Below are 25,171 nucleotides of genomic sequence, written 5' to 3' on the forward strand. Positions count from 1 at the left end.
GGGCAGTGGGTACAAACTGGAACACAGGACATTCCACTTAAATTTGAGAAGAAACTTGTTCTCAGTGAGGGTGAGAGAACACTGGAACACACTGCTCGGAGAGGTTGTGGAGTCTCCCTCTCTGGAAACATTCGAAACCTGCCTGGATGTGTTCCTGTGTAACCTCATCTAGGTGTTCCTCCTCTGGCAGGGGGATTGGACTAGATGATCTTTCGAGGTCCCTTCCAATCCCTAACATTCTGTGATTCTTTGATTAGTTTGATAGTTTTGAATTGACAAGAGGGCCATAGAACAGAGGTGCCAAACTCATTTTCGCTGGGGGACACATCAGCCTGGCGGTTGCCTTCAAAGGGCCAAATGTAATTTTAGGATTCAGCCCACAGGCCTTGTGTTTGCCACTTGGTTATGTACATTGTACTCCTTTATCACCAACACTGTGTCGTCACAAAGAAGACATACTGTTTTTTCTCCTTGAAACACAAAGGTATTCGCTTTTCCATCTATCATTACATTGCCTTTCTTTTGCATCAGTCTTTCTCTTACTGGACAGTTTGGGATTCAGATTGTTCCATCAAAGATGGTATGGTGTGCCATCTGAGTAAAAGACCAAGATGTCCTTTAAGATCAGGTTAAATAATAGTGCGGCCCTCTCACACAGGCTCAGCTTTCCTTCAAACCGCCTTCCCCATAAGCAGCAGTCACTCTTTCTCTATCAATTCTCCCCCTCCGTCTATCCCAGTAAAATTCTCCTTATTCCCCCATGGCCATTGCCAGCAGCATTATCCTTAATGCTGTTCCCCTGCATGAACATTCTCCTCATTCTTCCATGGTGGAATTAGGAGAGTGTAGTTCAGGAGGTAGACTTGACTACTGATATTCTCCTTTTATCACCCCCAAGGATGAGCATTCTCCGTATTCCACCATCTCCCCCTGCCCCAGTAGAGACATTTGCTTTATTTCACCATTACAAATCCTCGCAGGCACTTTCCCTTTTACCCCGTCTGCTCAAGCCATCCCCTCTTAAAAGTGTATTCCCACCTGGGCAGTCACATTTCATTTGATTAACTAGCCAGATACATGAACTTTAGCAAGTGGGTGAGACTGCGGGACTGTGCCTAACTACTGCTCATGCCTCAGAGTTGTCCTGTTATTAATTAAATGACATATTATTAAATGACATTAGCATGTCATTGTGCAAGTGTGGCCACCAATGCTGGACGACAGAGTTGGCTGTATCCATGGAAAACAATGTAGAATTCATGAGTGAGACCCTGGCTGCTGCTTACAAAATATCTTTTTACATGGAACTTTTTAAAAATAACATGTAATTGCTAAAGTTCATGTATCTGGCTAATTTATTAAAAAAATAGATGAAATGTTTGCTCAATTGAGAGTACCCCTCTAAGTGGGCCCCTCCCTACCCTCCTCCCCCATGTAATTCTTGTCTTTCGATGCCTCGAGGCAGTTACTGGTGTCCCACATGAGTCTCGCCCACTACTCTACTTACACAGACTCATGGTTCTCCTGTAGCCATGGCCACAGATCCCTCCATTCTCCTGCAGCACAACGTGTGTCACACACACTGCATGCGTGTCACACACACTGCACACGTGTCACGCATGTCACACACACTGCATGTGTGTCACACACGCTGGCGGGAGCAGAGGAGCTTGGAGCTTGGAACTGCCGCCGAGTACAAACAAGGTGCCAGGCTGGATAAAACAAGGTGGAGGGCCGAATTTGGTTCGCGGACCATGTGTTCAACACCTGTGCGACAGAAGAAGAAACCAAGCAGACTGTGTTGTGCTTATGCTTTAATACAGAATTTTGCTGTTGTTAAACTGATTATTTTCCCCTCCATGTTTTAGGAGTACATATTTCCTAGAATTAGTATTCTTTAGTATTTAGTATATTAGTAATTTAGTATTCTTTGGATGACTAAAATAGCCAATAAATGACTATTAAGGAGCTGTTCCTTCTTCTGTAAATCATCTGTAAATGAACTGCTGAAAATTTCACTCTAAGTATCTTACTAGATCAATATCAGAACAACAGCTGAACAGTGTAGTTATCCTCTTTCTGAGTGCATACCTGTGAGTATTCACTTTAATGCTTTATAGTGTTTACTGCAGAAGAGAGTTGGAGAGTTCTTAGCTTGGCTACAGTACTCTGTAGCAGCTATGATAGAATTTGTGTTCCTGCAGCTCTCTCTTTGAAGTATAGGACTAGTGGGTCATAAAATTACAATATTGTTTTTTTTTTGTTTGTTTGTTTTTTCAGTAAAATGAAGATTCTGGAGAAAAAGGAAGGCTTTAAAAAACAGAACAAAACAAAAAAAAAAGTACATGAATGTACTCTCTATTAATGTCATGCTGCACTGTTTACCTAAACTCATCTCCACAGAGATGCAGCCTTCTCCCAGGGTGAGGGGACTTGACTCTGTTTCTGGGGATCTGTCCCATTTCATCCTACCATTAGTTTTGTTTGCCTGTGTTCGTGGACTTTACATGTTCAGTGCAAAAGTTATTTTAAAGCTTGACTGGACAGAAAGCAAAATCAAGTTTAATAATTCCAGTATTGTTGCTTAACAATTGTCACGTTTGGCAAGAAGAACAGGGAAACAGAGTGGGATGAGGCACCTTGCATGGCAGTTCACATGGAAGGGCATGCAGGAAGGGTGGGGAAGCTCTGCCAGCTTGGCCAGGGAGTATGGTATCCACCCGGCAGAAAGCCATGGCATCTGTAAGGTCAGCACCCACCACAAGTGATGCAGATGTCCAGACAGAGATCTGATGGGAAGAGGCTGCCACACAGGTGTTGGACTGCAGGGTGTGCCTTGCTCTTACACCAGTACGGGATGGCAGCAGTGAGCACAGCTGTGGGAGTTGTGCCCAGGTGGAGTAAGTGCTCTGCTTAGTGACACAGCTCCAGGAGATGAGTAGGTTGAGGAGTATGAGGGAGTGTGAGAGGGAGATAGAGAGCTGGAGTCACACCCTGCCTTCCCTGAGGCAGGCCCAGCAGATAGACATGGCACAGGGTATCACAGAATCACAGAATGTTAGGGATTAAAAGGGACCTCAAAAGGTCATGTAGTCCAATCCCCCTGTCGGAGCAGGAACACTTAGATGAGTTTATGCAGGAATATGTCCAGGCAGGTTTTGAATGTCTCCAGAATAGGAGACTCCACAACACCCCTGGGCAGCCTGTTCCAGTGTTCTCTTACCCTCACTGAGAACAAGTTTCTTCTCAAATTTAAGTGGAACCTCTTGTGTTCCAGTTTGAACCCGTTACCCCTTGTCCTACCACTGGTTGTCACTGAGAAGAGCCTGACCCCATCCTTTTATATATTTGTAAACATTAATAAGGTCACCCCTCAGACTCCTCCAAGCTAAAGAGACCCATCTCCCTCAGCCTTTCCTCATAAGGGAGATGCTCCACTCCCTTAATCATTTTCGTGGCTCTGCACTGGACTCTCTCCAGCAGTTCCTTGTCCTTCTTGAACTGAGGATCCCAGAACTGGACACAATATTCCAGGTGTGGTCTCACCAGGGCAAAGTAGAGGGGAAGGAGAACCTTTCTTGACCTGCTAACCACCCCCCTTCTAATACACCCCAGGATGCCATTGGCCTTCTTGGCCACAAGGGCACAGTGCTGGCTCATGATCATCCTGCTGTCCACCAGGACCCTCAGGTCCCTTTTCCCTACGCTGCTGGTATGGAGGACTCACTACCCTCTCTCTGCATGGTGGAACGTAGTGACTCAAGAGATGGGAGGGAATGGCAGCATATTCCTGCCTGGCACAGAAGGAGGAGGTCTCTGCTGTGACTGTCTCACCTTCTCAGGTTCCCTTGCACAACAGGAATGAGGGTCTGCAAGTAGAATCAAACAATAGTATTGAGGAAGGTGGTTCAACTAAGTTGTAGGTGCTGCAGAGGATAAGTCAATCTGCACTCTCCATCAAAACTGCTGCTATAAAGAAAGAAAGTTGGGTCGTGGTCACAGGAGATTCCCTTCTAAAGGGAACAGAAGGCTCAATATGCACACCGGACCCGCTTCTTAGGGAAGTCTGCTGCCTCCCTGAGGCCAAGGTTAAAGATGTGAAGACAAACCTTCCTACCCTGGTTAGGCCCTCAGCTTATTATCCTCTACTAATTTTTCAGGTAGGCAGCAATGAGACAGCAATGGGAAATCAAGAGGTAATCAAGAGGGACTTCAGGGCCTTGGGACGACTTGTTAAGGGACTGGGAGCGTAAGTGGTGTTCTCCTCTGTCCTCCGAATTGCAGGGTATGATAATGAAAGATACAGGAAGACCCAGCAGATCAATACCTGGCTGCGGGACTGGTGTTACTAGCAGAATTTTGGGGTTTTTGATCATGGGTCAGTCTACATGACACCTGGCCTGTTGGAGACAAATGGGATACCCCCGTCTCAAAGGAGGAAAAGGATCCTTGGATAAGAGTTAGCAGGGTCACTGAAAGAGCTTTAAACTCGATTTGAAGGGGGAAGGGGAGAAAACCAGGCACAGCAGAAACAAACCTAAGGGTGGCATGCCAGCATTTCAGGGATGGGGTGGTAGCAAGGCCCTTGTCTCTGCTGTCTCAGTGGAGGTAAGGTATGGAGAACCATGTGGTAGAAGAGACACAGTGGTTATACATGTATTAGAAACTGCAAAAGCGCCTGAGAATGGCCACAAAGGAATTAGGCATTCTTAACAGAAAAAGGTGGTGGGATCAACAGCCCAGCCGAAGTGCGTCTATACAAACGCACACAGCATGGGCAACAAACAGGAGGAGCTGGAAGCCAGTGTGCAGCAGAAAAACTACAATGTAGTTGCTGTCACCAGAACATGATGGGATGACTCCCACAACTGGGGTGCTGCATTGAATGGCTATGAACTCTTCTGAAAGGACAGGCAAGGAAGGAGAGGAGGTGGTGTGACTGTGTATGTTAGAGAGTGTTTTGATTGTCTGGGGCTTGATGAGGGTGGTAATAGGGTTGAGTGTTTATGGGTAAGAATCAGGGGAAACGCCAACAAGGCAGATACCCTGGTGGGAGTCTGTTGCAGACCAGCCAACCAGGATGAAGAGGCAGATTAAATATTCTGCAGGCAGCTGCAAGAAGTCTCAAAATTGCTAGCCCTTGTTCTCGTGGGGGACTTCAGTCTACCAAATCTCTGCTGGAAATACAACACATCAGAGAGGAAACAGCCTAGGAGGCTCCTGGAGTGTATGCTGAGACAAATGATCAGCAAGAAAACTAGGTAGGGTTGTTTGCGAACAGAAGGACTTGTGGATGATGAGATGGTCAGATGCCATCTCAGGTATAGTGATCGTGAAACGATCAAGTTTTCCATTTTTGCAGAAGTAAGGAGGATGATCAGCAGAACTGCTACTTTGGACTTCCAAAGGGCAGACTTTGATCTCTTGAGGAGGCTGGTTGGCAGAGTCCCTTGGGAGGCAGTTCTGAAGGACAAAGGAGTGCAGGAAGCAAAGGAGTGCAGGAAGACTGGTCTCTCTTCAAGAACAAATCTTAGAGGAGCAGGAGCAGGCTGTCCCTGTGTGCTGAAAGAGAACAAGCAGGGAAGAGGACCAGCCTGGCTGAACAGAGAGCTTTGGCTGAAACTCAGGAGTAAAAGGAATATGTATAACCTGTGGAAGAATGGGCAAGCAACTCAAGAAGACTACAAGGATGCTATCAAGTTATGCAGGGAGAAAATTAGAAGGGCCAAAGGCCAACTAGAGCTGGGTCTGGCTACTGCTGTAAAATTGAACAAAAAAATGCTTCTGTAAATATATTGGCAACAAAAGGAGGGCTAAGGAGAATCTCCACCCTCTGGTGGCTGTGGGAGGAAACAGTGACAGAGGATGAGGGCAAGTCTGAGGTACCAAATGCCTTCTTTGCTTCAGTCTTTGATATTAAGACAGGTCGTGCTCCAGGTACCCAGCCGCCTGAGCCAGAAGACAGGGATGGGGAGCAGAATGAAGCCCCAATAATCCAAGGGAAATAACTGTTGATCTGCTACACTACTTAGACACTCAGAAGTCTCTGGGGCCAGATGGGATCCATCCAGGGTTTCTGAGGGAGCTGGCAAAGGTGCTCACCAAGCCACTTTCAATCATTTATCAGCAGTCCTGGCTAACCAAGGAGGTCCTAGTTGACTGAGATTTGGAAAATGTGACACTAATCTACAAGAAGGGCTGGAAGGAGGATCCAGGGAACTAAAGGTGAGGTCAGTCTGACCTCAGTGCTCAGGAAGGTCATGGAACAGACCATCCTGAGTGCCATCACATTGCACATTCAAGACAACCAAGTGGTCAGGCCCAGTCAGCATGGGTTCATGAAAGGCAGGTTCTGTTTGACCAACCTGATCTCCTTCTATGACAAGGTGACCCACTTAGTGGATGAGGGAAAGGCTGTGGAGGTTGTGTACCTAGACTTCAGTAAAGCCTTTGATGCCATTTCCTACAGCATTCTCCTGGAGAAACAGGCAGCTCATGTCCTGGATGGGCATAATCTCCTCTAGGTAAAGAAATGGCTGAATGGCTGGGCCCAAAGAGTTGTGGTGAGCAGAGCCAAATCCAGTTGTGGCTGCTTACGACTGGTGTTCCTGAGGGCTCACTATTAGAGCCACTTCTTTTTAATATCTTTATCAGTGATCTGGATCAGAGGATTCAGTGCAGCTGTGGTAAGTTTGGAGACACCACCAAGTTGTGTGGGAGTGTTGATCTGTTGGAGGGTAGTAAGGCCATACAGAGGGATCTGGACTGTCTGGATCGTTGGACTGAGGCCAATTGTATGAGGTTTAACAAGGCCAAGTACCGGGTCTTGCACTTGGGTCACAACAACCCCAGACAGCACTACAGCCTTGGGGAAGAGTGGCTGGAAAGCTGCCTGACAGTGGGGGATCTAGGGGTGTTGATTGACAGCTGCCTGAATATGAGCCAGCAGTGTGCCCAGGTGACCAAAAAGGCCAACAGCATCCTGGCTTGTATCAGGAATAGTGTGGCCAGCAGGACTATGGATGTGATTGTGTCACTGTACTCGGTGCTGTTGAGGCCCAATCTTGAATCCTGTGTTCAGTTCTGGGCCCCTCATCATAAGAAAGACATTGAGGTACTGGAGCAAGTTCCGAGGAGAGCGACGAGGCTGGTGAGAGGTCTGGAGCACAACTCTTATGAGGAGCGGCTGAGGCAACTGGGCCTGTTTAGCTTTGAGAAAAGGAAGCTGAAGAGAGATGTTATCGCTGTCTACAACTACCCAAAAGGAAGTTGTAGCATGGAGGGTCTTGGTCTCTTCTCCCAAGTAGCAAGTGATAGGGCAAGAGGAAATGGCCTCGAGTACTCCAGGGGAGGTTAAGTTTGGATATTAGGAAAAATTTCTTAATGGAAAGGGTTGTCAAGTAAAGAAACAGGCTGCCCAGAGACACTATCCCTGGAAGTGTTCAAAAGATTCTTAGATGAGGTTCTTACAAACACAGTTTAGTGCTAGAGTTAGGTTATGTTTGAACTCTATGATCTTCCAACCAAAATGTTTCTATGATTTTAAGAGGCTGTTTCCATTTCATTCTTTCTTTTCTTTTGCCTAGACAACTTTCTTTCGCATTAACCCATACACTTCAGTAGTTCACACAATTCTCATTAGTCAGACAAATAACACCTTTTCAAAAAAATTACTGCAGAGCTGCTCTGAATCAATTATCCTCCTGTAATAGCCCTTAGACATGTAAGTATGGGTCCATTGAAATCCCTGAACCTGCCTACTTGGGCTGTTTAATTAGCAGACAGTGGACAACCATGCTTACATGGCCTCACGTTCATGTCTGCAATGGATTAACAATAGCTACGTGATGGGAAATACATGCAGAACAAAGAGCAGTAATTTGTGGTGAAAATGAAAAATTGCCTTGGGATAGTGAATTGACTATCATTTAATCTTCCTGAAGGAGTTGCATGTAATGAACTATCATTTTTAGATGGCTGCTAATTAGGTGATGCATTGCGTTGCAAATAGATTAAACTATTGATTTCTTGCTGAATCAGCATGGAGCAAAACTATTCTGAAGCTCTGAGTAAACCAAATCAGGGGATATTCTTCTGTCCCTGGAGAAAATAGGGGGTTAAAGAAAAGATGTGATAATAGTGATTATGAGAAAGTTTAATCTCACAGTATTAAATAGTGCAGAAAAGATGAATGAGAGCTGATTTTTTCAAACAAAATAAGGGAGAAGAACTCCAGGGTAAACTCCAACAAATTAAAAATAATAGAGTCAGCATCCTGCAGCTATGAGATTAAAGTGCTCAGCTCTAGTACGGTTTTCAAGCTTGTATTTTGCTCTCTGTTCTTAATTTCTTTGTGACCTTGATTCTTTTCCCTTTCCTGTGTGTTCTGTTGAGGACATTAGCTATTAGCACCATTTTTTTTTTTCTTTTTTTTTTCCTTTACAGTTAATTTTTTGAAGATGGATCCAACTTACATCCAAACCAGGAAAAGACCAGACATCAGGAGTTCACTAATCTGTTGCTGGTGTTTTCTGTTATTCAGAATTTGGAGGTGCCGAAGTCTGAAATACTAAACTAATCCTTGTTCTTTACTGAGGGGGCTCTGCAGTTTCTTGGGATAAGGCTATGTCAGCGGGGTAGCTTCAGGTGATAGAACCTTTTTACAGCAGTCATCCCGAAGTGTTTGCTTTTCTCCTGTCTCTTGCACCTCTCAGAAACTGGTGCTACAGAAGGAGATGTGAAGCATTAGGCACCTGACTTACATCCAAATATGGTAGAGGATGCCTCAAGACACTTAGGACATATTTGATTAATAAAAGGAATTATTCCAAAGTGTGCTGCTTAATTTGGATTTAATTAATCTGTTAACAAATCTTCCTTTACGTTATGTTTAATTGTTTTTCTGTTCATGTTTCTTGACAAAGCATCTTTATGTTCTTGTCCTTCTTTGAAAAGGCAAAAGATACTGTATAAAACTCCAGGAGAGGATCAGATTGCCTGAGCTGTGACCACGTGTGAAAAAGGTTCTTCCTGTGGGTACCTAACAATAACAGAAGCCAGGCTTCAAGCCCTTATCAGTCTGTTCCAGAGTATTTACTTCATTTGAAATTGTTGAGGATGTATTGTCAGTAAAAGTGCTTGTCGTATCTCTCCTGGCTTATCAAAGGTTAGTCATACAAAAAAACATTTTTAGTCATAGTTATTAAAAGGTTTTGTGAAGGAGTCAATGCAGCTCTGTCCTCTGGTTAGACCTCAACTGGGACCTTGGTCTAGTGTTTCCTTAGCTCATGAATATTAGCCTTTCTTTTGAATTGATTGAAGACATATGGAAAACCATCTCAGCTACTTGTTTCTTGTGGGGAAAAGTCTAAATATCAAGCAATAGCACTGAAAACCTTTGAAATTGAATAATGTTCTGCAAGAAAACATAGTTACAAGCACAGCAATGTTTCTTTTCCAAAAGTTCCTATAGCCTACATAGCTAAAGTGAGTGCTGCTTTCCCAGCCTGTGCTAGATGTGTCAGCTACCAGGAACCTGTGAATGGTTTCTGGGATCTCAACTCTGCTTCCACAAAAAAGCCATGACATTTGCCATCATGATTTGCACTTGTGTCAGCTGCCCTGTTTGACATAGGCAGTTTGGTATCCTTGACCTCCTGTTCACCATTTGCCATGCACTAAAAGTAGAAGTACATGGAGACCCCTCAAAGAGCTGATGGTTTATCTCATGTAATAGAAAATCGTAAAAATACAACCTACAGGAATGCAGCAGAATATTTTAATGAAATAAAGAGAACATTGGTTTGGTTGTCACTGCCCTGCCTTTCATAAACTTCCACAAATTTTGGGAAGAATCATATGGAAACCCCATGCCTTTTTCCATTTGGCCCTACAGATCCTGTTCACATGTTTTTAAAAGTTTCTCCCTAATAACTCTTCTGTATATTTTTGAGCTCCATAAGCAGTTTTCAGTGTTTACTGGAAGGAAACTTGTGGACAGTGTTTCTGTATATATTGAAACTAGGTCTGTATCTTCTATGAAATGAATAGAAATTCTGCTGATTCATCTTGACATTCCTTCATGTTCAGATTTAAAGGAAAGTTGTGAACCATGTCTTTAGTCTGTCTGAGACTACTATGGATAAGATCCCAAATGAATGTTCATTTTTGCTGAGGGCCATAACTTTGTATGTGGAATAAATTCATGTAGCATCCGGAGGGTGACATGAAAAATAGTAAATCTGAGTCAGTTTTATTCAAACGTATTAAATTAAGAAATTAACTGTAGATATTTGTGCATCCATGAAATTTAGCTTCACTGTTCCACATTTTCATAAAGGAAATAGATTTATGGAGTCTTTTTTCTTGAGTGCACTTTCTACTTTCTTACAAGCTACATAGAGTGTTTTTAGTAGTCATGGCAACTCTCCACCTTTGTCTGTGAAAGCATTTTGACACTTTTTTCTCAGTACTTAACAAGACATTGACAAAAGGTCTGTTTTGCTCAGTTTTGGTTAGTAAGCAAAGGAACCAAAATTTGGAGTACATTTGGTAAAAGAAGAAACATTCCCACCTGTCTCTAATCAAATCTCTCACAGACATGATATAAATATACTGATTTTTAAAAAGACAAAGTGTACCACCACTGCTAAAAATGCAGTGCCTGAAGTTATGTATTTTGCAATGGCATCAAGTTATTCATTTTTCCTTATTCATTCAGTGACTGAAGGGCATTATACTTTAAAAGCTATTGCTTTAAAGCGCAAGTACCATGTGAAGTCATAGCAATTGGAAAAAGGAGACCAGGATCTCTTATTTGTTTGCTTTGTTACTTTGGCTGTCTTTTAGTAATGATGGTACGAACCAACGTGGGCATATTCAGCCATGTGAAGTATTTGTGCTAAACCCCAAGTCATGATTAGCTATCTTGGTTTCATTAAAACCTTTCATTAAAAGCACAACACTCACTCTGTTTCATTTCAAAGGCTTGTGAATCCCCTCTTAATGCAAATCATTTTCACTAGAGAGGGATGGTTAGTAAATGTTTTTTCCAGCATTTTGGTGGTGACGATTAGATTAAACTCAACAATCTCTCTGAGTTTCACTTAGAGACAATAGAGAAGTCCTGTATGTGGACATATGCAAACAGAAGCTTAAATAAAGGTACTCATAGAGTCCAGTGTGAATTCACCTGTTGAATTTTTTACGTAAGAATCTTGCCCCTTAGAAACCTGGATAGGCCTAAAATGGAGCGTAAGAGAGGCTGGTTACTGAACTTTTATGATGGTGTACATGATGTTAGAATTGGAACAATATCATTTTTAGAAACTGAAAAGAAGAAGAAACCAGGTAGAAATTGCACTTCTATTTTTTAAAACTTTGAAGAGGAAGATCTTTAAGTAATGCATTTACTAACTTTTCATGACACCAGATGCAGTGCTGCATAAAGTCTGGTGAATTGCACTGTCTTGGCTTCATTTTATTCTACCACCTTTACTGCCAGGTGTATCATCTTATCTAACATCACAAGGTGTTAAAAGATGTCACCCATACCTGGGAGTGACAGTGTATATATCTAGGGCTCAAAATACTCAAAACATTTAGCACAGCATATGCTACCTGTAGAAGTTTTCTATGTGAAAATGCCCAATTTAGCTATGAATAAAGCAGCAAAAGAAAAATGCACAGCTGGTACTCTGCATCTCTGCTGATCCCAGGTGAATAACGAGAGCACAAAGTTTGCTTTCAGTATTGTCACATTCTGGATAGTGAAGTCATTAAAAAACTAGCAATAAAGAATTTCAGAAGGATCTTAAAAGACTCATGAAATGAATAAACATAGATAAAATTTCATGTAGAGGAAAGTTGAATGATGCACAAAAAAGCAATCTGAACTTTACAAATAAATTTGTGAGCTCTAAGCTCACTTGCCATTTAGGAGTGAGTTCTTGGGGTTACAACAGAAAATGTCAAATCCGAACTCTGTAGTGATTAAAAAAGTAATTGACATGATTAATTAGAAAAGGCATAGACAACAAATTAGAGAACAGCATTGCATAAAGCTGTCTTCAAAACAGAATGTGACCCGATCAGAGTCATGAGGCACTTTCTGTACAAGGAGAAACAAAAATGGACCAAGGCTGGAAAATGGGACTGATATGATAGATCTCTCTAAAATCAGAAGTGGAGTTGGTGATGTTTTCTTCTAATACAAGAAGTAGGAGACATCACATAGAATTAGCATTTTTTTGCCTCAAAACTCAGAAAAGGAAGTGAACATTTATATGTTGTGTAGTCAAGCTATGGTACTCCATGCCATGAGATACTGGGGTTGATAAAATGTGTCCAAAAAGCAATGGTATGTTTTCCTTTTATTCCCACTGAGAGGTATTAAAAACAGTCAGCACCTCTCATTCAGGAATTCTCTGATCAGCAGTTTTCTGAAGGTCAAGAGAGTGTTATGGAGAATTATCATAGCACAGCTGGGCACTGCCGAAGAGAGGTTTTTAGGATGGATAGACCAGTATATCATTTCTTGACTATGTAAAAATTTGAATGGACAAAAGCTTACTGTGAGCTTACTGTGAGTTTATTAGTTTACTGGAAAGGATGTGAAGGTGGTGTGTTCACAGTCGAGAATGAGCTATTATGTTCTTCTTAAAGGCAGTCTATCAATCCAAACCTCTCTACATGCTGAATGTGTTCGGTTGGTTTTCACCCAGTTTGAAACATACACAGAGCAAAAATGCATCTTTTCAGAGTGTTTTAAAAGGAAGTTCATGTTTGTCATCAAATAGTTTCATAAGGTTATAAATGTGCTTTCAGTTCTCCTCTGTAAGATTCCAGCAAACAATTATTTCCTCTTCCTAAGGGATGAATCTAATGTATGAGCTCTGTCATGGCTCATTCCTGGTGAACTGAAAATGCTATTTTTGAAAGTTTTGTATGACTGAGAAGCAAGTCTGATAAAAGAAACATAAACATATCCCTGTGGTTTACACTTTGTGTTTATAGCTAACATTGCCACTATTGTCAACAGATTTAAAGATGCTAAGCGTTTCATAACCTGGATTGCACATGATAGACTTTACTTAAAATATATGAATGAAATAGAAAGGTCCTGATTGTGCCATCTGGCACATGGCGCTTATCCCAGTGAAAACGTTCCAAATAAATAGAAGATGGGGCCAAATGGCTCGAAGTGCTAAAAATAAATTTTTCTTTAAACCAGAATGTCAAACACTGTGAGTTTTGTATACTCATGGAAATACCGAGGGTGGAGAAAAAATGCACCATCTTGCAGGAACAGCTTTTGCAAAAGTCATGCTATATAAAGACAGAGGCTGTCGTCCTGGTGCTCCTTCAAGGCTTTTTTTTCCAGGAAAAACCACATACAGATAGCAATATGTGAACATTATCCAGGCATCACAGTTTTTATTTTGTGTCATCAACGAATGACCCTGTAGAACCTCAGTTCTGTTGCCCCAGTTGGCCATGAATGGATCAGTATCGTGTTGCACTGTGGCTACATACTGCTGTGGAGTCTGCCAGCTGCTTGAGCTGTTCTGTTCATCTGTGAAGACTATGGCTCCCAGGAATAAAATTATTAGATTGGATTGTATATGAGCACTCCAGAATTTCTGTAGTGTCTGATACTTTCCTAGTATTTTCCTATCTATCTCCCTGCATACTTCTCTTGTGTGAGTAGCAGTCATACTGCATCAAGCTTTGGAGATTACAGGTAACAATTTGAGAGGTAGGTAGACCTTTGGCATTTTTTCAGTCACTTTTTGTATCCACACAGCATTCTGCACCAGTCTATCTATATATTGTATGAGGCAACACAAGCTGTTTTCTTCTGATCCTGCTGTCTCATCTTCAGCTCCACATCCCTTATTTTTATGACAAAAATACAGAGAAGTCATAATAAAACAGTAAGACACCTGTTTTTACATTATCTGGCAAGGCATTAGCCTGCAGCTGCGTGGGGTTTGGATTGATACACACATTTGCCTGGCTTTTGTCCTTTGTAAAGCTACGTCTTCAGTTTCAGCATAGCAGCAGATGAACTACACAGCAAGTAGTCAGGCTGGGGTGCTAGCAGTGACCTACCTGTGTCAGCACAGAGCTCACAGTGGTCTAAGCCTTTGCCTATTTATGTAAGAGAAAAATGGAGATAGTGGGCTTACTGCTAAAAGCCCCTGATTTCCATGTTGTTGTGGTTTGGCTGCTACTGTTACAGGAGCTAGTTTATTTGTGGCAGTAATTGCAGTGTAGATTAGCTTTGTGGCTCTGAATATGCTTCAGTGACTCCAAATGAAGGCCATCTCTTTCAGTCTCCTCACTCTAATTTTGATGGGGTATCTTGCACAAACAAGCACTTTAAAATGCCCTTGAAGGTTTTATGGGGAAAGAAGTCAGTCAGGCCTGTTTATCTGATTTAGCTGACCTGGACTCGGACAAACTTAGCATTAAAAGAACAGGTACAACCATTCTTTCAGAACCCTGTAACATACAGCAGATGTCAATTTAATTCTTTGCAGCATCCGTGTTTTTGAAGTCCCACATCTGTCACACTACTGGAGATAGCTATTGGCTTTGGACACAAGATACAAAATATTCTTCTCCAAAGAAAATTCTCTTAGTATTGCTGTGATTATCACAGAATGGTTGGGGTTGGAAGTGACCTCTGGAGATCATATAGTCCAACCCACCTGCTAAGCAGGTTCACCTACAGTAGATTGCACAGGAATGTGTCCAGGTGGGTCTTGAATGTCTCCGGAGAAGGAGACAACACAACCTCTCTGGGCGACCTGTTCCAGTGCTCTATCATCCTCAAAGTAAAGAAGTTTCTCCTCATATATAGATGGAAACTTCAGATGGGTGCTTCAGTGTGTGCCCATTGCCCGTCATCCTATCTTTGGGCACCACTGAAAGGAGTCTGGTCCCATCCTCTTGACATCCACCCTTGAGATATAAACATTGATGAGATCCCCTCTTAGCCTTCTTTTCTCCAGGCTGAACAGACCCAGCTCCTTCAGTCTCTCTTCATAAGAAAGATGCTCCAGACCCCTAATCATCTTTGTAACCTGCCACTGGACTCCCCCCAGTAATTCCTTATCCTTCTTAAACTGGGCAGCCCAGAACTGGACACAGTACTCCAGATGTGGCCTCACCAAGGGAGAGTAGAGGAGGAGGGTAATATCCCTGAACCTGCTGGTCACACTCTTAATGCACCCAGGATACCATTGGCCTTCTTGTCCACAAGGGCACATTGTTGACTCATGGTCCACCTGTTGTCAGCTACAACTCCCAAGTCCTTCTCTGCAGTGCTGCTTTCTAGCAGGTCCACCCCTAACTTTTAGTGGTGCCTGGGGTTATTCCTCTCCAGGTGAAGGACCCTACACTTGCCCTTGTTAAACTTCATTAGGTTCTTCTCTGCCCAGTCCTCCAGCCTGTCCAGGTCTCGCTGAATGGCAGTACAGCGTTCTGGTGTGTCAGCCCTTCCACCCAGTTTGGTATCATCAGCAAACTTGCTGAGGGTGCACTCAGTCTGTACATCCAGGTCACTGATGAACAGATTGAACAGGACTAGACCTAACACTGACCCCTGGGCAACAACACTAACTACAGGCCTCAAACCAGACTTTGCATTGTTGATCACAACTCTCTGAGCTTTGCCATCCAGCCAGTTCATGATCCATCTCACCATGCATTCATCCAGCCCACACTTTTTGAGCTTGCCTATGAGGATGTTGCGATAGATGGTGTCACATTACAAAATGCAGGAACAGAATTCTAACACAGTTTCCTACTTATTCTAGATACCTAATGATATTAGTGAATTAGCCAAGATGGTAAATAATAAATATATTGCAAAATTATTTATATTATTTTATTGTGGAGAAATCACACTTTGCTCCTTTATATTTTAAATATAAAAACAGGGTACAAAAATCATTAATTAATTTGAGGTAGTTTCTTGATGGAAATTAAATCGCTTTTAGATGTGTGAGTATTTGTAGCTACCTCCAAAATAAATGGGGTCACAGTTATTACAGTTCCTTAGGTCATCCTGTGCAGACTGATGTCCATAGGAATGCAAAGTAATGACCTGAGCAAGTTATCTCCTCGTCTGTTGGAGATGTGATATCCATTAGCAAAGTCTGGAAAATAGATTTCACTCTCAGAACAGCACCATTGAAGGAGGAAATTAAGATTTTTATTTTTTTTTTTTCCAGACGGAAAGCCGGCAATGCAGTAGCATGCACTTCAAACAATCCATTTATAGCAGATGACAGTATGACTAAATTCTGTGTAATAAAACATTCAGGTGTTACTACACAAGTGTTGAGGAGTAACTGCCTTTTTATTATTATTTTTTAATATGTGGTATGGCAACAAACCAATCAGTGAATAGTTTTGCCATAGAAGAAAATCCTCAATTAATGGTGACGAGCAAGTCAATATATACCTAAGTATATGAGTCTGTAAATATCCATGTCTCTCATCTCCATGTGACTGCATGGTTACTGTATGTTGCACTTGTCAGTCTTCTGATTGTTAAGACTTGTGCACATGCTGAAGTATCCCAGAATTCTGCTCATTGACATGTAAGGCCTCTCAACACCAAGAATCAGCACATAGCTCTATTTTTCAATTGTCTGTTTAACTCACTTTCCACAGCAAAATTTGGTCAGCTATGCACTCTTACCTCAACTGTGATATCATGTGTCTTTGGATACAGGGACTCATTACTTAAGTCTGTCTGTGTGGAATCTGGTTTTCTTGGCAATGATTTTTTTTCTGATTCAGAAAGCTGTTAGTAAGTGAGTAGCTAAAGGTAGTACAGCCATTTGTGTTGTAAAGCTTTTTACATTTCTGGATAAATGCCCTGCCAGAGGCATTTTTAAAATCTATGCAACCTTTAACATAACCAGAGCTAAGAAGGCCCTGTTCTTTCCTGCTTTTCTCCGCAAAGCCATTAACTTCCTTTCCTTTCACTTCTCTCTCCTTTTTTCCCTGGAAGCTCTCTCTTCTGCCACCACAAGTGGTCTGTATTCTATCCTCTTATGTAAATTCTAGACTTCCAGGTGAAGAAAAAGACTTCAATATTTGCCTGCCAGATAGAAAGCACTTTATATAAAATCCATCAGGATCACTTGTATTTATTTTGGTTTTAGATAAGGTTAACATTCCTGCATTTCTTGGCTAGCTGTCATGCAGCAGTACAGTTTGTTGGAGCTTAATAGTTTGTTTTGAATGCATAGTAGCCTGGTCTTCCACTTTTTTTGTTAGCCTTGTAGCACGTTCCCATAAGTGAATGTTAGGACATTTGGTGTTCAAGGACAAGCTATACACAGTATTTCATATTCCTAAACCTTTAAATGTTATTGAATACATTTGTTAAACTGGCATCTCTGCAGAGGCTTTAATTGGAAAAGATGCCATCAGAGTGCCTGTTCTTTTCTGTAATTCGTTGTGAAAGTAAGTTCTGAACATGGTAAAAGCCAGGGACTACTTACCTAGTAACAGTAAGTCTAAGTGAAGCCTGATCAGTATTAAAAACGTATCCACCTTTGTGTCCTAAAAACTGAAAGAAAAGATGGACTAGAAAGGTATTAGTTTTAAAGCAGCTGAGACCTAATTATGCTACATACTTTTTATGAACTAAAGTTGTAAATTACAAGGTATCCCCTTCAGAAGAACTCTGTAAACTTACTTCTCTATTTTAAGGGTAAATATTTTGCTTCAAATTAGATGTTTCACTGCGTATTTACCTATTTTTAGGTTTAAAAAGGATTATTAAATTGAATTCTAGAGAGAAATGAACTGAAACAAAAATCTCAGATTTTTCTAAGAGGGCAGAACTATGAAACCAGGTCGATTATGGACAGCAACTCTCCATGACAGCACTGACCAGGTGCTGCTCATTTCTTTTGTGACCTCATCTCTATGGTGTTCTCCTAGCTCCCACTAAAGTGTTTTCCTTTTAATTTGCAAATTGCACAAAAAATATTCAAAAGTGTTCTTGTATGGGAAGGGAAAGGGGAAAAAAGGGGAGAAGAACAAGAATGCTTAGTGAGATTTCCACTGAAAACAAAACAAAAAGCAACAAGATTTGCTTGATGAGATTATTTAAATACTGATGTTTAGCTATAGCCCCAACTGGATAGGGAAGAAGTATGTGCTAACATATTTCAGGAGTAAGGAAAACCTGATACACAAGTTGATATCAAGTCACAGGTCACATTTAAATTTATGTTAAAAGCCCTAACGCTATGAAAGGCTCACTCAGTGTGACTCCTAGAGGTATTAGCTTTAAACGTACAGATTTTCGCTACTGGTTTTGCTTACATTCAGTGATCGGCGTATCTTTATTTTTGCTTGTTTTGCTTTGTGCTGGTAACAAGCTAACAGAAAGCAGGAATAAATTAAACTGTCTTCAAAGTAGGTATGTGCAGAAAGGCAACTGGAAATCCTGTTGAGTGTAAAACACTAAAAATAAAAGAACAATGTTTAATTTCTATTGATAAAATCCATAAAAGGATTGTATAGCTGATTTAATAGTTCTCCAATCCCTAACCGATCAGTCTGATCTCAATTATTGTGTAAAAATAAATACATTAAAAACTATAATAAAGCCAAGAGCTCACTTAGGATAATATAGATAATATGCAGATACATTACACTAGAACAGTAATTCCAGTCCAGCATTTTTCTAGTACAGTGTGGAGCAAAATTTATATTGAGAGGTAATCTGAAATCTTCATTTCCTAGGTGATTTCCTTTAACTAGTTTCAAAGGCTCCAATAAGTGTTCTTGATCTTTACTTGAACATAAACCTATGATCTCTGAACAATTCAGCATATGAAATATTCACTAAAATTAAGGAGAATTCTGTGAACAAACTGGTTTTAGAATTGTGCCTAACCTTTGTTTATAAAACTTTGTCCCTTAGGTTGTCTATAATTAATTATAAATTAAAAATCGTAGGCCAAATTGAATCAAATGGAGATTTAATTACTCACTTTAAAATACAAATTCAGATTATTTAGCTGTTATATGCAACGAAGTTTAAGAAAAGTGTTTTAGGGTTTTATTGGTAAATGCCCCTTTTACGGCAGAGCTAAAGGGCAGTCAACTCACTACACTGGTCTACTAAATCAGCTTACTATCTTTAAAACCTTGCAACAATATCTTTTGGATGATTTTTACTTCAGATAAACACTATCGTGAGGCAAAATGGTATCAGTATTGGAGAACACTTATTTGTTGCCATGTTTGCTGAAATTTACTGGCCTAATGGCTTCATGTCACTGAGTTTTAAAGTATTCTTGTGACTGTTAGCGTAGCAGTTTTTATTTGTTTAATGTATTATTCGTTGCCTTTCAAAAAATTGTGAAAATGAGAGCAGAATTGTGTCTTAGTGTCTGAAGTACTGAATATTGTGTCGTCATTTACTATATTTTTTCTCATAGACTTGAAACTAAACATTTAGGAAGAAACTGGTAAAACAGACTTTTTGGCAGGAAAAGAGTGCTGAGGATGAAAACTCATTTTTCTACTTCTTGAGTATCTTTAGGCAAGATATAAAGTGGTATCACTGTACGCTCAACCATAATCAATATTTTGCTAATTACAAATACTTCCACTCCTCTTAATTCATGCTATCCTGTGACAGTTTTAACAGTTTCAGATCATTTTTTGTCTCAGTTTTCCTCATAAACAGTGAATAAATCTTAGGCTTTCCTTACCAAATTCTATAGGTCCAATTTTGGACTTACTAATTAATGCCACCTGCTATTCCTGTTAAATATAGGGAGAGAAAATAGACCTGTCAGTTTCCTTCACTGTATTACAAAATTTTGAAATTAATCTTAGAATCATTGAGGCCAGAGACCTCTGGAGACTGTCTAATCCCCCTGCTCAAAGCAGGGACAGCTACAGCATGTTGTTCAGGGTCATGGTTAGCCAGGTTTTGAATGTGTCCAAGGATGTAGATGCCATGTGGGCAACCTGTCTCAGTGTTTGACCATCCTCACTGTAAAAAGTGTTTTTCATAGATGTAAATGGAATTTCCTGCATTTCAATTTGTGTCCATTGCCTCTTGTTCTGTCACAGGTGGGAGTGGAACTGAGAAGACTCTGTCTCTCTGGTCGTTGCTCCCTCCCAACAGGTATCTGGATGCATTGATAGGGCCTTCCTCGAGCCTTCTCTTCCTGAAACTAAACTATGCCATGTCTCCCAGGCTCTCCTCATCAGCTGCTCCAGCCTTTCCATCACCTTAGTGGCACTTTGCTGAATGCACTCCGCTTTGTCCATGTTTTTTCTTTTGGACTGCACAGGTGAGAACTGGACCCAGCACTCCAGAATACGGGGGAAAGTTCACCTTCCTTGACTTGCTGGCAGTGCTCCTCCTGAAGCAGCTCTGGAGGCCATCTTTTCTAAGGGCATATTGCCATTTCAGGTTCAGTCTGGCAGGACTTGCAGGGCCTATTCTGCAAAGTGGCTTTCCAGCTGATCAACTGAAGTGTGTGTTGGTGCATGGGGTTAGTCTCCAGATTTGGGACTCTGCTTTTCCCTTTGTTAATTTTCATGAGGTACCTGTCAGTTCATTTCTTCAGCTTGTTGAGGCCTTTCTGAATGACAGCACAACAGTCTTGTCTGTCAGCTGCTCCTCCCAGTTAGTATCATCTGTGAACTTGCTGAGAGTGCACCCTATCCGATCAGCCAGGTCTTTAGTGATGATGTTATGCAGTACTGGCTTCAGTATTGACCCCTGTGGTATACCACTAGTGACTGACTACAGGGTGGACTTCCTGCTACTGATCACAGCCTTTTGAGCACAATAGTTAAACAATTTTCAGTTCACCTCACCTTCCACTTATCTAGCCCCTACTTCAGCTGATTGTCTATGATGATATATTGAGAGGCCATCAAAATCCTTACTGAAGTCAAGATAAACAACATCCAGTGCTCTTCCCTGAGCCAGTCATTCTGTTATGGAAGGCTACCTACTTGGCCAAGCATGATTTCCCATTTGTAAATCATACTGACTGTTCCTAACCACCTACTTGTTCTTCACGTGTTTGGGAACAGTTGGCAGGATTATCTGCTCCATCACCTTCTGAGGGATTAAGATGAGGCTGACAAGTTGTTCCCCAGTTCCTCCATCTTGCTCTTCATGTAGGTAGGAGTGACATTTGATTTGCTCTGATCCTCAAGAGCCTCTCCTGCTTGCTGTGACATTTCAGAGATAATTGAGGGTGGCTCAATTGACATCCCACCAATTCTCTTGGATTGATGTGTGTGCACTGATGTGATCCTCCTCAACCTGTGGCAAGTCTTCCTTGCTGCAGACTTTTCCACTAGCCACATGGACCTGGGTTTGCTGAAGGCAAGTCTGCCCAGTAAATATAAAGGTGAAGAAGACATTGGGTACTTTGACTTCCTCCATGTCCTTTGTCACCGAATCCTCTGCCCACTTCAGCAGCAGGTCCACATTTTCCAGTCTTTCTTTTGCTCTTGATGTACTTGTAGAACCCTTTCCTGTTGTCCTTCTTGGTCCTTGCCAGATTCAACTCCACATAGGCTTTGGCTTTCCTAGCCCTGTGCTTGCAAACTCAAACGGTGTGTCTGTATTCCTTCTGGCTCATCTGTCCCTGCTTCCACCTCTTGTACGCTTCCTTTCATGTTTGCATTTTCTCAGGAGCTCCTTGTTGATACATGCAGCTCCTGTTCCTTGATTTCCAGCTCTCCTGGATCTCTTTCTTCTCCAGGAATGTATCCCGTGGGATTCTTCGTAGTATAGTGATCTGTTCTCCTCAAGTCTATATTTGTCATCTTGCATTTTTCCTTGTTCTTTCCTCACAGGATCCTGAACTCTACCATTTCGTGCTTGCTGCAGGCAAGGCAGCCTTCATTCACATCCCTGACAAGTTCTTCCTTGCTCGTAAGCATCAGGTCCAACAGAATGCTGCCCCTAGTTAGCTCCTTGATCACCGGTGTTAGGAAGCTATTGTCAACGCACTCCAGAAGCAAAGAAATTACAAACCTGGATTGCTTTTTCCCTGCTGCGTAATGCCTTCAGCAGGTATCAGGGTAGTTGAAGTGCCCCATAAGGACCAGGACATGTAACTGTGAGGCTTCCTCCAGGTGTCTGAAGAAGGCCTCTGCTATTTCTTCCTTATCAGGTGGGTGGTGGTGGACACCCACAACGTCAGTCATTTTTGTGTGCCCTTTAACCTGGACCCATACGCTCTCAGCTAACTCATTACCCATCCCAAGGCAGAACTACCTTCATTCCTGTTGCTGTCTTATGTACAGGACAGGTACGCCTCCTTGCTCTCCTGACATGTTCTTCTTAAAGACCCTGTATCTGTCCAGTGTGGCATTCTAGTTGTATGAGCTGTCACACCACATCTCTGTGATCCCAATGAGATTGCAGCCCTGCAACTACACATCCACCTCAAATCCCCGGTTTATTCCCCATCTTGCATGCCTTAGTCTGCAGGCAGGTCAGATGGGCACCCAGTCATGCTGATTTCTGAGAAAAAGTGTGAGAGCTTTAGATATATCAGCCTAAATATTTCATCATTTGTCTGTCTGTCAACTGAAAGGCCATTGAACATGGTTTTTACATGGTCATTACCATTAAAGATATTGATGGTAAGATCCTTGAAAGTTTGAATAAATGTTTGAAAATCCCAAAGCTTATCAGGATTTATTAAATTCTGACCCAGAAAAGGGCTTAATGAATGATTTCTCAGGGTTGCAAAAATGGTCTTCTGTCTGCTTCTAACCAATACCAGAGGGTTTATGTGATTTTGAAGTGAAACCATTAAATATATTTCCGTTAGCACAATATTGATCTGGGGCTTACTTTTAAGATTTTAGACTTCTAGCAGACCTTTTACTGAGCATGGACTGAGTTCATAATGAAATCCAAAACACAAAGAAGCCCTTGTAGTTATGAGTTTTGCTGCAAACATTAACACAGTGTTGTTGGATTCCTTGTTAACAGAACAGGTTGTTTCTTTGTTTGCTGTTAGTGTAGTGAATGAGTAAAAATTGCAGTGCCAGGACCAAGCAGCATAGTAAAAAAAATTGGCCGTTAACTGTAAAGTTTTGAACTGCTTGCTAATGGATGATATCATTTAGCTGGTTAAAGCATTTGTAATCAGAAAATATTCCCTGGTAAAATAATGACAATGGATTACAGAGTAGTGAGGTTTTGAAGGTTTTGTCACTTTGTTCTGCTGCATATTACTATGAAATTCTATACCCACTTCAGTTTGATGAAATGACAACAATTTGCAAAGAAGTCAGTCAGAAACTTTGGCCCAGTATTACAACTTCCTAATAATTTTCAACAGCTGAAAACAATGGCAAATGCACAGAATGCTTCATGCACCGGACTAGTTGGGAGAGCAGTGTTTCAGTTAGTTTCCTTGGCCTGAATGTAACTCTTCCAAAGAAGTAGAAGGGATTTGTGTGTGAGAAATATAATCCAAATGTGTCTGTACGTTCTTTCAGATCAAAACCCCAGGTTCGGTGACTTCAGTTTGTGTTTTGTGTATGTGGTAAAACAAAAGAGGCAGAAAGACCAGACTGAAGTAGGATTTTTATCTCTTAGTAGGTATTCCCCTAAGGAGTTAACAGTAATTTACCATCCCACTTTGATAATACGATATTGGTGTAAAACTTTCTGTAATACAGTAATGCAAACAGTAGCAATGAGTGCTATTATATATTTGTCAACCAATTCAAAGACTTCAAATACAGAAAACTTTTGTTTGCTTCAAATCTAATAAATAAGATTGCAGCACTAGCAACAAGTTCATTCTTAGTGTACATTGATGTGATCAAGTATCCAGAACTCAGTAAACATAAATCAAAAATATATAAATAGAATATATAAATATATATATATACACACATAAATATAAAAGGTTTTATCATGAGAAACATTTCATCTCCTCAAAGGAGAAAGAAATAATAGCATACTAATGTTTGTATTTATGATGTCTTAATAATTTGCAATAGATTGTAATATTCAGTATTTCTTCCATTGCCAAATATTGGACTCTAGGTTTTACTTGGCTGTTTGTCATTGCTGATTGATCCAGTTTATCATTGGACTCCGCTAGGTTAGATCAGCTGAACATGCACCTTCTTAGGCATTCTAAATCCAAAGTTTGCATTATAAAGTTCAATTCATGCTTAAAATCGTTGAATAATTTTGTTGGAAGGGGCCTTTGGAGGTTGTGTGGTCCAGTCCTCCCTGCTCACAGCAGAGCCAAAGTCAAATCACTTGTGCAATTACTAGTTTATTTATATAGTAAAATGGATTTAAAGCCCAGTGTGAGCTTTGGTTTCAAACACAGAAAATGCTGCTACTAGGTTTCTCAATTCTTAGCCTATTTTGTGGCCTTCTCCTGCACTAATGAGGCAGGGTGGATACTGTAATGAGAGTGAAATGTGATCCCTGAGGAGTCGGACTGTTGGCGCTTTTCTTGCAGTGTTCCAAAATCAGCCTGCACTGTCTTTCCATTGTTGATATTAAACTGCCAGCAGAAGGCCTTGGGGTTAGTAAAACCTTTGCCTAATAAAGGACTTCAGGCTTTGGCTTCTGTGCAAAACTTTGTTGGTGAGACCATTTAAATACTTCACTGAAAACTGCAAATTCAGAGTAACATCTCTAGATTTTGCATTTAATTTACTTGAAAATGAAATAGTTCTCATAAATGAGTGGCTCAGTATGGTCACTGCAGGAGCGATTCCTTCCTCTGTTTCTAAAGCAAGGAACATTCCCCTGCAGATTTTCACTTTTCAAAGGCGTAGAATGTGTGAAGAAAACATTATAGGTTCAGTTAAATAGTATTCAGAAAAATCTGCCCAGCTGCTGATCTTTCTTTGTATTCAATAATAATGACAGAGAGGAGAATGTTTATAAAAGATAAAGTGGTAGCTCAGATTGTTGCATAAGCAGTCAGTTGAAGCAATGGGTCCAACTTCTTGGTAAGCCCAGTGCCATTAGGTATTTTTTAGTTTTCTTTCCCTGCCACTGCTTCCTCATGCCATCAAGGTCAGGCTTGCCAGTAGTAGTAATTCCTGCAATTTGTCCTCCTTTGGAACTCTGTCTAAATGCATTTAAGAGAATTTGCTT

The 25,171-nt window shown here is 41.2% G+C and overlaps 1 protein-coding gene across 5 annotated transcripts in view; it reads left to right on the forward strand.

Annotated features, from left to right (window-relative positions):
• CNTNAP2 (contactin associated protein 2) overlaps nt 1–25,171 on the forward strand; it is a 1,147,495-nt gene that overhangs the window by 627,496 nt on the left and 494,828 nt on the right. The gene's annotated exons all lie outside the window — the stretch shown is intronic.

Source organism: Columba livia, chromosome 2 (assembly GCF_036013475.1).
Source record: "Columba livia isolate bColLiv1 breed racing homer chromosome 2, bColLiv1.pat.W.v2, whole genome shotgun sequence".
NCBI lineage: Eukaryota > Metazoa > Chordata > Aves > Columbiformes > Columbidae > Columba > Columba livia.